We start from the raw sequence: 12917 nt of genomic DNA, 5'->3' as shown, positions 1-12917 counted from the left end.
GACTGGTTCCAAATAGGAAAAGGAGTACATCAAGGCTGTATATTGTCACCCTGCTTATTTAACTTATATGCAGAGAACATCATGAGCAACACTGGGCTGGAAGAAACACAAGCTGGAATCAAGATTGCCGGGAAAAATATCAATAGCCTCAGATATGCAGATGACACTACCCTTATGGCAGAAAGTGAAGAGGAACTAAAAAGCCTCTTGATGAAAGTGAAAGTGGAGAGTGAAAAAGTTGGCTTAAAGCTCACATTCATAAAACGAAGATCATGGCATCCGGTCCCATCACTATATGGGAAATAGATGGGGAAACAGTGGGAACAGTGTCAGACTTTATTTTTTTTGGGCTCCAAAATCACTTCAGATGGTGACTGCAGCCATGAAATTAAAAGACACTTACTCATTGGAAGGAAAGTTATGACCAACCTAGATAGCATATTCAAAAGCAGAGACATTAGTTTGCCAACAAAGGTCCTTCTAGTCAAGGCTATGGTTTTTCCTGTGGTCATGTATGGATGTGAGAGTTGGACTATGAAGAAGGCTGAGCACTGAAGAACTGATGCTTTTGAACTCTGCTGTTGGAGAAGACTGTTGAGAGTCCCTTGGACTGCAAGGAGATCCAACCAGTCCATTCTGAAGATCAGCCCTGGGATTTCTTTGGAAGGAATGATGCTAAAGCTGAAACTCCAGTACTTTGGCCACCTCATGCGAAGAGTTGACTCATTGGAAAAGACTGTGATGCTGGGAGGGATTGGGGGCAGGAGGATAAGGGGATGACAGAGGATGAGATGGCTGGATGGCATCACTGACTCGATGGATGTGAGTCTGAGTGAACTCTGGGAGTTGGTGAGGGACAGGGAGGCCTGGCATGCTGCGATTCATGGGGTTGCAAAGAGTTGGACCTGACTGAGCAACCGAACTGAACTGATTGCTTTGCTAGGCAAAGGGGACCACAGTGATCTAATGCCCTCAAAACTGTGTGTCTTGACCCGGAGGGGTTAGTGAGGAGCTTTATACTAATGGTTCAGAGAGGAGGGCATGATCAGCTCATGGATATTCTTTTGATTGCTGGTGGTATGGTAATTAATAGTCAGCATTATCAACCTGGTTCCAACTGGTCTGGGGTCTGTGTTTTTGGGCAGCACACAGTTTCAGTATCTGCAAAATAGCTCAAAGATATTATTATGTGTATCCCTTCAAAGGGAACCAGGACCCTGCCCCAAGGTTGCACTATTGTTTATTTACTGCTCCTCTCTTGTTGCCCATCCCCACCCTCCCATGATTAGCAACTGTTTGAACCTACCCTTTGAGATTTAGGGAAGGTCATATAGGCTGAATGAAGCCTATTTCTTGAAAATAAGAAATGGGGGACACAGAAAGGCTTTTGTGCCCAGGAGCCAACAGCAAAAGAGCTATTATTATCAGACATTAGGCTTTAAGGTTTCTGGTACCTGAAAGAGTTAATTGCTTTCTAAACCCCTTAACACTGATTGCTCCTCTTCCCTCACTTTCAATTGCTTTCTGTAGGGAACTTGAACGAGAAAAGGCTGCTGATCCTCATTCTGCATACAAGGCAGGTTTTGCCTGAAAGAAGACTGCAGCATTTTCTCATTAGGAATTCAAGGCCGCATCTCTCTGCAGCCTCACAGTTAGAACTCATCTTTTTGAGCAATCAATTTGTGAGACATCTTGAAAGGCACAAGTCCAGATGTAGTTACTCATTTTGTAGCTATTGGGGTGGGGATTGTTGCAGTTTTTGTTTGTCTATCTGTCTGTCTTTGGGAGAAAAGTAAAGAAGGAACCAAACTGCCTTTAGGTTTAGAGAAAAGTAAAACATCTATATTAATTCAGTGTGCGGGGGTGGTATTGTCTTATGGGAAATACACACACAACACACCACCTCTCCTTTCCCTAAGCCCACTCTCTGTCCACAGCATGAGTGAATCATCCAGCATCATCGTTACTGCCTGCACAATAAATAGCAATAAACTGGGTCTCCTCTGTCACTGCCAGCAACACTGGACTCAAGTGCTCTCTCTTGGCCTGCCACTTGCTGAGAAGGCAGCACAGTTGAATGACCCTGACATTTGTTTTTTACCATTACTGCATGTTCCATTTCAACATCTTGTCACAGAGCTTCTTGAAAAACAGTGCACTTCAACTTGTGTTGTGCTTACATTTCAGCTTGTACTGATGAAGTAAATTAACCATGCATAGCCCTCCTTTCTCTCTCTCTTTTTGTTTTTCTTAGATGTGTGTCTTGTGTATGTGTGTGGGTGACTTAAGAATTAAAAGAGCCCTCTTTTCCCTGACGTTTTTAATCAAAAACTACTTTCCTGGCTCTAACTCATTTTTTATATATGATCATTCCCGTTTATCCCTTCCTCCATCTGTAAGCTCATATAAAACAGTTGAAGCAGTTAATTTAAAAAGATTTCTGAACTTGGACGTCATCAAGTGGGGATTAACCCTGAGGGAGCTCTGGGCCTAACAGAAGGCCTAACCAGAAGCCTGACACCACCCATCTCCACAGGCAAGGAGGTATGACCAGAGAATGCTCCTGGCAACCTCAGTTTTCACAGCACTTGCAGTCATTATGTCTCGACCTCCTCCACCTCTCACTGGGTGAGCCCATCAGATCATGTGACTCCTGTATGTATAACATATAAATAAGGGCAAGGAGGAGTTGGTTCGACATTTCATGGATGTTGGGCGTGTGAGAGGATCCTGGAGTGCCAGGTGGAAGGGAACAAACTGGGAAAAGTTAGCTTAGGTTGTATGGATTTGTACCTCCGCATTTCTAACCTAAGATCTCTAAATGTATCATGATTCCTATCCATTGGACTGTAAAGTTTATGTAGGTAATCCTGGAAATAAAGGTAACGAGTCTGAATTGGAGCGAGCTTTTGACAATTATCGTCCACTCTGAAGGGTCTGGGTTGCTTGGAACCCTCCCAGCTTTGCTTTTGTTGAGTTTGAAGATCCCCACGATGTAGCTGATGCTGTCTGAGAACTAGATGGGGGAAAACTGTGTGGCTGCCCAGTGAAGTATAACTGTCGAATGGTGGAAAGAGGAGTCAAAATCATGGCCTACCTCCTTCTTAGGGTCACCACCTTTGAGATTATTATCAGAGGAGGAGTCCTCCACCTTGGACACAGATCTCCAAGATGGAGAAGCTTCTCCCACTGCTGGAGCAGATCCTTTTCTAGAGATGGGATAAGAGAGAGATACAGTCATCAAGACAGTATGGTACTGGCACAAAGACAGAAATATAGATCAATGGAATAAAATAGAAAGCCCAGAGAAAAACCCACACACCTGTGGATACCTTATCTTTGACAAAGAAGGCAAGAATATACAACAGAGAAAAGACAATCTCTTTAACAAATGGTGCTGGGAAAACTGGTCAGCCACTTGTAAAAGAATAAAACTAGAACACTTTCTAACACCATACATGAAAATAAACTTAAAATGGATTAAAGATCTAAATATAAGACCAGAAACCATAAAAATCCTAGAGAGGACATAGGCAAAACACTCTCTGATATAAATTACAGCAGGGTCCTCTATGATCCTCCTCCCAGAGTAATGGAAATAAAAGCAAAAATAAACAAATGGGACCTAATTAAACTTAAAAGTCTTTGCACAACAAAGGAAACTATAAGCAATGTGAAAAGACAGCCTTCAGAATAGGAGAAAATAATAGTAAGTGAAGCAACTGAAAAAGAATTAATTTCAAAAATATGCAAGAAGCACATGCAGCTCAATTCCAGAAAAATAAATGGCCCAATCAAAAAGTGGGCCAAAGAACTAAACAGACCTTTCTCCAAAGAAGACATACAGATAGCTAACAAACACACGAAAAGATGCTCAACACCATGCGTTATCAGAGAAATGCAAATCAAAACCACAATGAAGTACCATCTCACCCCAGTCAGAATAGTTGCTATCAAAAAGTCTACACACGATAAATGCTGGAGAGGGTGCAGAGAAAAGGGAACCCTCTTACACTGTTGTTGGGAATGCAAACTAGTACAACCACTATGGAGAACAGTATAGAGATTCCTTAAAAAACTGGAAATAGAACTTCCATATGACCCAGCAATCCCACTGCTTGGCATACACACCAAGGAAATGGGAATTGAAAGAGACACGTGTACGCCAATACTCACTGCAGCACTGTTTACAATAGCTAGGACATGGAAGCAACCTAGATGTCCATCTGCAGACAAATGGATAAGAAAGCTGTGGTACACAAAAAAGAAAACTACACGCCAATATCACTGATGAACATAGATGCAAAAATTCTTAATAAAATTCTAACAATCAGAATCCAACAACACATTAAAAAGATCATACACCATGACCAAGTGGGCTTTATCCCAGGGATGCAAGGATTCTTCAATATCCGTAAATAAATTAATGTGATACACTACATTAACAAATTGAAAAATAAAAGCCATATGATTATTTCAATAGATGCAGAGAAAGTCTTTGACAAAATTCAACATCTATTTATGATAAAAACTCTGCAGAAAGTAGGAATAGAAGGAACATACCTCAACAAATAAAAACTATATATGACAAACCTACAGCAAATTTTATCCTCAATGGTGAAAAAATGAAAGCATTTCCCCTAAAGTCAAGAACAAAACAAGGGTGCCCACTTTCACCACTGCTATTCAACATAGTTTTGACAACAGCAATCAGAGCAGAAAAAGAAATAAAAGGAATCCAAATTGGAAAAGAAGAAGTAAAACTCTCACTATTTGCAGATGACATGATCATCTACATAGAAAACCCTAAAGACTCCACCAGAAGATTACTAGAGCTAATCAATGAATATAGTAAAGTTGTGGGATATAAAATCAACACACAGAAATCCCTTGCATTCCTATACAATAATAATGAGAAAATAGAAAGAGAAATTAAGGAAACAATTCCATTCACCATTGCAAAGAAAAGAATAAAATACTTAGGAATATATCTACCTAAAGAAACTAAAGACCTATTTATAGAAAACTATAAAACACTGGTGAAAGAAATCAAAGAGGCCATCAATAGGTGGAGAAATATACCATGTTCATGGATCAGAAGAATTAATATAGTGGAAATGAGCATACTACCCAAAGCAATCTACAGATTCAATGCAATCCCCACCAAGATACCAATGGTATTTTTCACAGAGCTAGAACAAACAATTTCAGAATTCGTATGGAAATACAAAAAAACCTTGAATAGGCAAAGCAATCTAGAGAAAGGAGAATGGAACTGGAGGAATCAACCTGCCTGACTTCAGGCTCTACTACAAAGACACAGTCATCAAGACACTATGGTACTGGCACAAAGACAGAAATATGGATCAAAGAACTAAACAGACATTTATCCAAAGAAGACATACAGATGGCTAACAAACACATGGAAAGATGCTCAACATCACTCATTATCAGAGACATGCAAATCAAAACCACAATGAGGTACCATTTCACGGCAGTCAGAATGGCTGCTATCCAAAAGTCTACAAGAAATAAATGCTGGAGAGGGTGTGGAGAAAAGGGAAACCTCTTACCCTCTTACACTGTTGGTGGGAATGCAAACTAGTACAGCTACTACGGAGAACAGTGTGGAGATTCCTATCTGGAAATAGAACTGCCTTATGACCCAGAAATCCCACTGCTGGGCATACACACCGAGGAAACCAGAATTGAAAGAGACACGTGTACCTCAATGTTCATCGCAGCACTGTTTATAATAGCCAGGACATGGAAGCAACCTAGATGTCCATCAGCAGACGAATGGTTAAGAAAGCTGTGGCACATATACACAATGGAGTATTACTCAGCCATTAAAAAGAATACATTTGAGTCAGTTATAATGAGGTGGATGAAACTGGAGCCTATTATACAGAGTGAAGTAACCCAGAAAGAAAAACACCAACACAGTATACTAACGCATATATATGGAATTTAGAAAGCTGGTAATGATAACCCTGTATGCGAGACAGCAAAAGAGACACAGATGTATATAACAGTGTTTTGGCCTCTGTGGGAGAGGGAGAGAGTGGGATGATTTGGGAGAATGGCATTGAAATATGTATAATATCATATAAAAAATGAATCACCAGTTCAGGTTTGATGCAGGATACAGGATGCTTGGGGCTGGTGCACTGGGATGACCCAGAGGGATGGTATGGGGAGGGAGGTGGGAGGGGTGTTCAGGATGGGGACCACATGTACACCCGTGGTGGATTCCTGTTGATGTATGGCAAAACCAATACAATCAGATCAGATCAGTTGCTCAGTCGTGTCCGACTCTTTGCGACCCCATGAATCACAGCATGCCAGGCCTCCCTGTCCATCACCAACTCCCGGAGTTCACTCAGACTCACGTCCATTGAGTCAGTGATGCCATCCAGCCATCTCATCCTCTGTCGTCACCTTCTCCTCCTGCCCCCAATCCCTTCCAGCATCAGAGTCTTTTCCAATGAGTCAACTTTTCGCATGAGGTGGCCAAAGTACTGCAGTATCAGCTTTAGCATCATTCCTTCCAAAGTAATCCCAGGGCTGATCTCCTTCAGAATGGACTGGTTGGATCTCCTTGCAGTCCAAGGGACTCTCAAGAGTCTTCTCCAACACCACACTTCAAAAGCATCAATTCTTTGGTGCTCAGCCTTCTTCACAGTCCAACTCTCACATCCATACACGACCACAGGAAAAACCATAGCCTTGACTAGACGCACCTTTGTTGGCAAAGTAATGTCTCTGCTTTTGAATATGCTATCTAGGTTGGTCATAACTTTCCTTCCAAGGAGTAAGTGTCTTTTAATTTCATGGCTGCAGTCACCATCTGTAGTGATTTTGGAGCCCAGAAAAATAAAGTCTGACACTGTTTGTTGCAAAGTAATTAGCCTCCTAGTAAAATAAATAAATTTAAATGTGAATTTCAGATAAGGAACAAATGATTTTTTGTTAAATTTAAATTTATTTATTTTAATTAGAGGCTAATTACTTTATTTAAAATAAAAATAAATAAATAAAATGAAAAGAGAAAAAAGAATGCTGTGGTATATATACACAATGGAATTTTCTCAGCTATTAAAAAGAATGCATTTGAATCAGTTCTAATGAGGTCAATGAAACTGGAGCCTATTATCCAGAGTGGAATAAGTCAGAAAGAAAAACACCAATACAGCATATTAATGTATATATATGGAATTTAGAAAGATGGCAACAAATACTCTATATGTGAGACAGCAAAAGAGACATAGATATAAAGAGCAGACTTTTGGACTCAGTGGGAGAAGGCAAGGATGGGATGATTTGAGAGAATAGCATTGCAACATATAATATTACCAATGTGAAATAGATCACTAGTCTAAGGTCAATGCATGAAATAGGGCACTCAAAGCTGGTGCACTGGGACAACCCTGAGGGATGGAATGTGGAGGCATGTGAGAGAGCATTCAGGATGGGGACACATGTGCACCCATGGCTGATTCATGTCAATGTTTGGCTAAAACCACTACAATATTGTAAAGTAATTAGCCTCTGATTAAAATTAATTAATTAATTAAAAAATAGAGAGATCACTGTCCCAGAAGAGAATTCATAAGCCATCCCAATCTTTCTCTAGGTCTTGTAGCCAATCTAGGTCAAATGAAAAGAGATAGAAGACCAGTTTTCAAGAGGAGTGGTGTATAGGAAATAACTTAATTTGACAGAAAATCCAACTTTTGTTTGAGACGTCACAGGTTTGGTGCATTTAAAAAAAAAATAGCTGTTCACATGTGTTTGTCTGTTGGAACAGTGACACATCAAGGTATAATTCTCTATGGTTTGAAATGGATCATATGAGGCATATAATATCAAGAACTGTTACTTTACAACATATCCTTAGGCAAAATTGAATTGTCTTAGAATTTTAGCCTGGCATAAAGTGATAATAAACCTCTATCTCCAACTCAGTTAAAGTGTGATGCTTAATATTATGGAAACAAAAAGTAGCAAAAATTGTGAGACTTTTTGATAGCTGGGATATGGTATGCAGCTTCAGTGAAGCAAGCAGTCTTTAAAAGCTGCTGTGAACACAGAGCCAGCAGGTAAAATTTAAAACTGCACCCTTAAGCTAGGTTAGAGGTTGAAAAATTCTACTAGTCTTTTCACTGGATCAAAGGTTGTCCCGTTGGTGTAGAATCTAAGAAGTTTTTAGAAAGCTAGTTTGCTTTAGGTCTTAAGTTCCTTCTGTGATTGCTGTATATGAATACACAGCTCTTTGTGACATTCTTTATTTAAGCATTTGAGACTACTCAAGTTACCAAACGTCCTGTGAATTTAAAGGTATATTATAGAGCAGAACTCTGAGTTACTGTGCAATATTTTTTTCATGCTGTCATTTGTAATATGCTTTGTGAGAATTCTTGGGATTAAATTTTTGGTTACAAAAGTAAATAAAAATATTTCCTGTTCCCTTTCACAGTGCCAGACACTGTACTTGGCACTGATAATTCAAAGAAGGCAGAGATCTACTCCTTGCCTTAAAGGAGCTTATACTTTAGGAAAACGGGTTGCCATCTCTTAGCTAGCGTAATACCATGGAATCAGTGAAATTGGTTATCTTGAAGTCATTTAGAGATAGGGACATCGAGAGGAACACATCATAATGCTTACTTTTAACTCAGGAGATAAACACCAACTCTATCCAATAATATACAATTTTCAAAAATTGAATTGGCCTTGTTATAATAAGATAAGCCAGAAACAGCCAAAGTGTTGTTTGTTTGACTAGAATCTCAAACAATTCTTATTCCATGCCAGTAGTGTTTATTTTCATTTATCTCAAATAATAGAGTGAAAGAATGAAGTTATAGAATACATTTGGATGTCATTAGAAAAATTTGACCCAACTCAGTGTTTAACTGTTAGGAAGCTCATTTTCCAACTGTAATGGGAATGTGTTGCTATTCATAGGTAGATAGACAGAGATAGAGATAGAGATACAGATACAGATGTCATAGATGGTTCAGAGTATTTCCAGTTGGATGAGTGGGATGGAGGTTGGATAGAGGTACATGGAAAATCTACTTGTGCCCAATTCCCCTTGTAATCAAAAACAGATATGTTTGCTTAAAGATAGCTGGTTGGTATGACTATGAGTCACAGAAAAGATCACTTGGTCATCAGGAAAATAAATTGAACAGCTCTCTAGAACTGGATCTGTATAAAAAAATAAATTATGTGATAGTGAAATTTGATAGAGCCCTTCTTGTGCATGCTCAGTCTTTTCAGTCATGTCCAACTCTTTGCAACCCTATGGATTGTTGCCCTCCAGGCTTCTCTATCCATAAGATGCTCCAAGCAAGAATACGGGAATGGGTTGCCATGCCCTCCTCCAGGTGATCTTCCTGATCTAGGGATCAAACCTGCATCTCCTGTTTACTGCATTACAGGTGGATTCTTTATGCACTGAGCCACCTGGGAAGCCATAGCCCATCTTACCATTTTAAAAATATTTGCCAGACTTTTTATTTGTCTTAGATATCAAGTGCCTTCCTGCTACACTTACTGCTCTTCTATTCCAGAAAAAGAAAGCGTCAAATATATTAATAATTACCAATAAAGTTCTCTTTATCAAATATTCTTAGTAGTCTCCTCAAAAATAATTGCACTTCAAAAGAAGACTTTTGAGGGGGAATAATGTTTAACATGATGCCTTTCATATCACACCATGCAGCTGGTCATAAGTCTTTAGGTTAGTCCTTATAAGCTCATTAACTCTGAGTTTTAACCAGCAGATATTTAGGAAGTGCTGCAAAGTCTGTACTAGTCCCTAGTTATCTAAGCCCAAATAGAATACAAATGAGTTCGTGGATGTAAATTCTCCTTGCCTCATTAGTGCCTCATAGAAGCACACCATATAGTTTATGGTCATGAAGAATGCAGACCTGGCCATTTCAGAATAATCTGAGACAGTCCTTGAGGAGAACTAAGGGTCCTTAACTTTTTAATGGCTAAAGTATTATTATTTTTTTCTTGCTTGACTGTTTTCCTTTCTTTCTGCATTTTCTCATTTCTCTGATTAAATTTATTCTTTGAAGTTTTTCTACATACAAAAGGCAGGCAAAGGGCATGGATGGAGGTCTATTCTGGGAAGACCTCATAGGGTCCTGCTTGGCTACATATATACATATATATATATATATATACACATACATATGTATAAACACACAAACACATAAGCCAAAAGTTCAAAATAATACTTATTACTTGAGATGTACGCTTACATCTTCAATTCTCCTTTATTCTATTTAAAAATGAAAACAAATTGCCATGATCCACTAAATTGATTAATAAGCAGTTAAGCCCATATTTGTTTAAAAAAAAAGCACACACTATTACTGATACAATGTAATTCCACCTCATACCAATTTCCTTGATCTCTTTCTTAATGGGTCTTTCTTGAAATCTACAGCAAAACCACTGCTTACCAAACATCCTAACTGGAAACTGGAGGTGAGTCCTTAACTATTTGACTACCTGACTTATTACTAGGGGATAAGAAGAACAAAAAGCAGCATTGTTTATTATCAGGTTAATTGTCACAGGTTTACTTCACCCCACATTCTATAGCATTATTAGAGACTACAATCTGATTTTTCACTATCTTAGTAAGAAAATACACAATCCAAAGCTATTGTCTACTTTTTAATCCTTGAGGTATAATTTATTTAAAATATAATTTGCTCCTTAAAAATGCACATTTCAATGAGTTTTGACAAATGTATGCAGTCATATAATCAAAATCATAATCAAGCTATAAACTATGTCCATTATCCCAGAAAGTTTCCTTATGCTTCTTTGTAGTAAATTTCCAGGTTCTGGAAGCTACTCAGCTATTTTTGTTTGTTTGTTTCTATAATTTTGCTTTTTATAGAATCTCATATATAGAGTCATACATTATGCAGTCATTTGTCTAACTTGTGTCATAGCATAATTCTTTTAAGATTCATTAATATCATTGCATGTTATTGCTGACAAGTAGTATATTGTATGTATATAACTCAATTCTATTAATCCATTATCCATTACCTATTGATGGACAGCTGAGCTGTTTCTAATTTATGGCTATTATGAATAATACTGCTATGAACATTCATATAAGGTCTTGGAATAGACATATATTTTTCTCTTGTGTAATTACCTAGGAGTGCAATGGCTAGATCATATGATAGGTGTATGGCTAACAATTTAAGAAACTGCCAAAGTGTTTATTACAGTGGATGTACCATTTTTCACTCACAGTAGCAGGGAAGAAGGACTCTAATTACTACACATTCCTGCCAAAACTTGCCATTTCCAGTCTTTTTAATTTAGTCATTCTAGTTGTGCATAGTTCTATCTCATTGGAATTTTTGTCTTATTTTCATAGTAGTAGCTGAGAAAGAAAATTAATTAACTATTTATACTACAATTGTGTTTAAATTATCAGAAATACTTATTCCAGTTCAAGAGATAGCCAGACGACAGAACACACTGCTAAAATGTCCTTCCAAATTGTTCTCTCCTTATGATACAAGGTTCTGAAGCCCTAAAGATACATTGATTTTCAATGCATTTTTTGAAAACTTCAATATTATATCTTAAATGTATTGTAGGAGTACAACTAAAGCCTTCAACCTGCTATTTTAGGAGGTTTGTTGTTTCTTTTAATATCTGACGAGTTTAAGCATATGAAGAAGGAATAGATCACAAACTTTAGTCTCAAGGAATTAAAACAAAGCTACAATAACAAAACAGAAAAGCAAAATTAGAACCTAATAATTCTGTTTTATGATTAAAATATTGCCTAAACTGAGAAGGTTTAGGATTGGCAGGATTGTGAAAAATGAGATTGGAAGGGAAGGGAAGCAAAAGGTCAAAATGGTGCTTGATCTTAAATGGCATGCCAAGGAGCCACAATATTAAATGACTTTTGTCTGCATGTGTGTGTATGCATACTACCTCATGTGTTGCTCTCCATATATTTCTCCAATACTTCCTTTATCCATTTAATAGATACTAATTTAGTAAAATCTTCTATTGAAAATAAAGATGTGGTATATACATATTACAGAATATTACTCAACATGAAAAAGAATGAAATAATTGGAGAAGGCAATGGCACCCCACTCCAGTACTCTTGCCTGGAAAATCCCATGGACAGAGGAGCCTGGAAGGCTGCAGTCCATGGGGTTGCTGAGGGTTGGACACGATTGAGTGACTTCAGTTTCACTTTTCACTTTCATGCATTGGAGAAGGAAATGGCAACCCACTCCAGTGTTCTTGCCTGGAGAATCCCAGGGACAGGGGAGCCTGGTGGGCTGTCTTCTGTGGGGCCGCACATACTACCTCATGTGTTGCTCTCCATATATTTCTCCATTACTTCCTTTACCCATCTAATAGATACTAATTCAGTAAAATCTTCTATTGAAAATAAATGAGATGTGGTATATACATATTACAGAATATTACTCAACATAAAAAAGAATGAAATAATACTATTTGCAGCAAGATGGAAGGACCCAGAAATTATCATAAATAAGCCAAACAGAGAAAGGCAAATATCATACGATATCACTTAAATGATAAATAAAAAAAATCATACAAACGAGCTTATTACAAAACAAAAATAGACCCACAGATATAGTTATACAAACTTGTGGTTACCAAAGAGGATAGATTGGGGAGGAGGGATATTAGGAGTTCGGGGCTATGTATACACTACTATATATTAAATAAACAACAAAGGCCTACTGTACAGCACAGAGAACTATACTAAATATTTTGGAATAACCTATAATGGAAGACAATCTGAAAAAGAAGATAGGTATATGTGTATGTATGTATGGAACAAAAGAGTGGTTCCAAATAGAAAAAGG

General features: G+C 38.0%; 1 pseudogene; it reads left to right on the top strand.

Moving 5' to 3' along the window:
- The first annotated feature begins 2821 nt into the window (after positions 1–2821).
- Positions 2822–7673, top strand: LOC133242335 (serine/arginine-rich splicing factor 3-like; annotated as a pseudogene).
- The last annotated feature ends 5244 nt before the right edge of the window (positions 7674–12917 follow it).

Source organism: Bos javanicus, chromosome X (assembly GCF_032452875.1).
Source record: "Bos javanicus breed banteng chromosome X, ARS-OSU_banteng_1.0, whole genome shotgun sequence".
In the NCBI taxonomy this organism is placed as follows: Eukaryota; Metazoa; Chordata; class Mammalia; order Artiodactyla; family Bovidae; genus Bos; species Bos javanicus.
Note: the sequence above shows the minus strand (reverse complement) of the source record. Positions and strands in the feature narration are given on the sequence as shown.